Source organism: Rhinolophus ferrumequinum, chromosome 11, assembly GCF_004115265.2.
Source record: "Rhinolophus ferrumequinum isolate MPI-CBG mRhiFer1 chromosome 11, mRhiFer1_v1.p, whole genome shotgun sequence".
NCBI lineage: Eukaryota > Metazoa > Chordata > Mammalia > Chiroptera > Rhinolophidae > Rhinolophus > Rhinolophus ferrumequinum.
Window position 1 is genome coordinate 58,605,372 of NC_046294.1, and position 4,300 is coordinate 58,609,671.

The following is a 4,300-nucleotide window of genomic DNA, read 5'->3' on the forward strand; positions in this document are numbered from 1 at the left end:
TAATATAATACCGGGTCTTGTATTAATTTTTGCTCTAAAAGACGCATTAGAGCTGATTGTCCAGCTAGGTCTTATTTTCAGGGAAACACGATATGTTTCCTCTTAAGACATACTAATAACTGCTTTGCAGTTAAGTTATAAAGATTAAAGGATATAGAACCATACCTGGCATATAGGAGGTACCTATAAATGTGTTTACATTGGCTGTTTTCCTAATGGATGTACAACAATGACTAAAATGTAGTCCCTACTGTGAGAACTTCCTTCCTCTTTTGCCTTTTCTTCTCCATTTCCCCCAACCACCTTACCCGTATTTTCTCCTGCTTTTGTATTGTAGTGCATCGCATCGCATACCTTACAATGCATTGTATTGATTATCTCCCTTATTTTGTACGATTGTATTGTGTTGTGTATATTCAGTATTTGAATTTCCAAGTTTAAGCAGTCATGTAATGAAGAAATGATATAATCATGATACTGGTATGGCTGAATTTGTTCATTCACCCTCCTAAGGCTCATTAAAAAAGAAAAGAAAGAAAAGATTCTTCCAAAGATAAATAACCATATTCCTCTACAGTCATCATCCTATCCCTACAAACACAGTCACACTAACATTAATAAACACAAATAGTTGAATCTTGATAGCTCTGAACCCCACCGGCTTCACTAAAGAAACAAAGTCTCCCCAACATTAGACATAGCAAAAGAAAAGATAGTGAACTTGAAGATACAGCAATATAAACTTCAAAATAAAACTTGTAAGACTGGCTAGGCGGGGCGCTCTTGGAGGCAGAGACCCAGGCCTCTGGAGAGCTAACAGAAGTCACATTCCCTTAAACCTCTTCTAATTTTCACAGCTGCTTTGCTCCCTGTGGACATGACCCCTTAGCTAGCATTTTGCATCCCAGTTGTTTTGTGATGGAGGCTCTTTGGGGAGTCAGGTGGATAAACCTACGGCTTTTCCCTGTATGACCGATTGCAGGCGGATAACTCGTTCAAAACACGAGCAGAATTTGAAACTACGAGGTGTTACAAAAGATATATTGAGGAGCTTTATGAAGCTAGACCATAGCTCGGTAATGTGAAGATTAAGGACAAAATTGGAGAAGGCACTGTCTGGTCTGTTTATTTGACCACAGCAGTTACAAGCATGACCAGAAGAGAAAAGTACCCTAAAACACTTAATTCCAACAGGTTATTCCATAAGCTGAGCTCCAATGCCTACCAGTGGCTGGTGGGCAGACAGTGTCCTGGGAGTTAATACTGCTTTGGGGAGAATGACCATGTGGTGATCATTATGCCGTATCTGGAGCATGAGTCCTTTTGTTAGCCGTCATGAATTCTCTTTCCTTTCAAGAAGTACAGGAGTATGTTTAATCTGTTCAAAGCTTTGAAATCATTCATTGGTTTGGTACTGTTCACTGTGAGGTGAAGCCCAGCAATTTCTTTTATATATATATATATATATATATATATATATATATATATATATATATATACACACACATATATATATGAGGCACCTGGAAAAGTATGCCTTAGTAAACTTTGGTTTGGCCCAAGGAACCCATGATACGAAAATAGAGCTTCTCAAATTCGTCCTGTCTGAAACTCAGCAGGAAAGATGTTCACAAAACGCATCCCATCTAATCACCAGAAACAAGTTTTCACTGAGTGGCCCAGCAGCACCTAAGGAGTTAGATCAGCAGCCCACCACAAAAACTTGTTAAAAGACTCTCCACAAATACACAAATTCAGATTAAACAAGGAAAAGATGGAAAGGAGGGATCTATAGGCCCTTCTGCCCAGGACTCTGTTTTTGGAGAAAGAAATTTCAAAATACACAGCTCCATTTCATATGAGAGCCCTGAGTGAAACCTATGAAGCAGTCAGACTATCTAGAAAGTTAGCAGCAAAAAGGAAGGCTGTTTCTACAAAAGTTATGAACAGTAGAGTGATGATGAAAATTACCAGTTGTTCCTCAGCTAGCCTGACCTGTGACTCTTAAGCAGCAGATAAAATGTACCATATTGCCTTTCAAGTCAGCAACAAGTCAAGTACACCAGGACTCAGAGCACCAGAGATCTTGACAAAGTGCCCCAAACTACAGCAATTGACCATGTGGTCTGCAGGTGTCACATTCCTTTCTTTGCTCAGTGGTTGATATGTTTTATAAAGCAATTGATGATTTAATTGCTTTGGCTCAAGTTACGACAATTCGTGTATCCAGAGAAATTATTCAGGCCGCAAAAACTTTTGGCAAATCCATTTTGGAAGCAAAGAAGTCCCAGCACAAACAAACAACAAGTGTTGGTGCAGATGTAGAGAAAAGGCAACACTAGTGCACTGTTGGTGGGACTGCAAATTGGTGCAGCCACTGTGGAAAATGGTATGGAGGATCCTCAAAAAATTAAAAATACAACTTCCTTATGACTCAGCAATTCCACTCCTGGGTATTTATCCAAAGAAATCCAAAACACTAATTCGAAAAAAAATATATGCACCCCTATGTTTACTGCAGTGTTATTCATAATAGCCAAGATATGGAAACAACTGAAATGCCCATCAATAAATGATTGGCTAAAGAAACTGGCATATTTATACAGTGGAGTATTAGCCATACAAAAGAAAGAAATCTTACCATTTGCAACAACATGAATGGACCTAGACAATATTACGCTAAGTGAAATAAGAGTGAGGAAGACAAATACCATATTATCTCACTTATATGGGGAATCTGAAGAACAGAATAAACAAGCAAACAAAACAGAAATAGACTCAAGAGACAGAGAGAAAAAACTGATGGTTGCTAGATGGGAGGGGGTGGGGATGGGGGAGAAGGTGAAGGGATTAGAAAGCACAAATTGGTAACCACAATATAGTCACGGTGATATGAAATACAGTCTGGGGAATATAATCAATAATGTTGTAAATATTATGTAGGTACTGGACAGATGGGCACTGGACTTATCAGGGGGATCACTTCATCGACTGTGTAGATGCCTGACCACTGCGCTGTACACCTGAAGCTGAAGTAGAATAACATTGAATGTCAACTATAAATATACACACACACACACACACACACACACACACACACACATACATACTTATATATACATACATATAAACGGATGTAAAGTACAGCATAAGGAATATAGTCAATGATATTGTAACAGCTATATACGATGTCAGAGAGGTAGTAGATTGGGGGGGTGGGGTTATCACTTTGTGAGGATTGTAAATGTCTATTACATTGTTTTGTACACCTAAAACCAAAATAAAAAATTTTAAAAAACATTACACCTAAGCTCCAAATGGAGTTTATCTTTGGGCAATTTTCCTATCCCTTCAAGATACTGTTCTGCAGCAAATAATAAAGATTTGTTACAAGGAAAAAAAACAAAAACAAAAAAAAGAAGTCCCAGCAGAAGACTTAAAACTCTGTGAGAAGCTCAGAGGTACAGATTCTAACTTCTAACTCCCAAATTAACAAGTGATATACAAGGGCCTGCTTCTCATGACCCAACATTTTCAGAGAAGACTCACCATAAAGCTTCTCACCTCATATAAACATCTCTAGCACAGCACTCAGGGAATTCACTGTATAAAGGGAACAGAAATGACTGTAGGGGTCATTCTGATGTTTATACTACCAATCTAGAAGGTAGGGAAGAGGTACCTGATGGAGCTTCTGGCCTGCTTGATAAGCTTCTAGATCTTAATCCAGCTTCAAGAATAACAGCAGAAGAAGCTTTGTTGCATCCTTTTATCAAAGAAATGAATTTGTGATTGTTATTGTTCATTTAATGTTTGCTGTTGTATATTGTAAGCTGGGGTGAGAGAGTTCTTTGCATAGCCATAAGATCTTGATTAGACTCCAGGGCAAGATGCATGATTTATTTTAAAATTTTAGTGTTTTCTCTCTTGACAGATTCTAAAATATGGATTAAGATTACTTAAAATGCCTGGAATAGTTCTTTGGATTAACAATGTGATCTTTGAGTTAGATCTGCCAAAGGAAAATCAGCTCATTAGTTTCCCTAATTACTTGTCACTGCTATTCGCAGAAAAATGAGCAGTATTAGCCTAGTACGTAGGAGTTCAAGGAGCAGGTCTTAAAATTAATGGATGTTTTAGGAATTAAATGAGTCCAAAAGCTTACTTTATTGGTTGCTTCGAACAATGAGCTATGTGTGCTTTTGGGAGACTCAACCTGGAACTGATGTGCTAACCATTCTGTAGGTTAAAAAAATAATTTCCTCTCCTAGAGGCATACATTATGTCTTTGATGAGCACT

General features: G+C 38.0%; 1 pseudogene; it reads left to right on the plus strand.

Moving 5' to 3' along the window:
* The first annotated feature begins 471 nt into the window (after positions 1-471).
* LOC117029750 (cell division cycle 7-related protein kinase-like) lies at positions 472-3,792 on the plus strand (annotated as a pseudogene).
* The last annotated feature ends 508 nt before the right edge of the window (positions 3,793-4,300 follow it).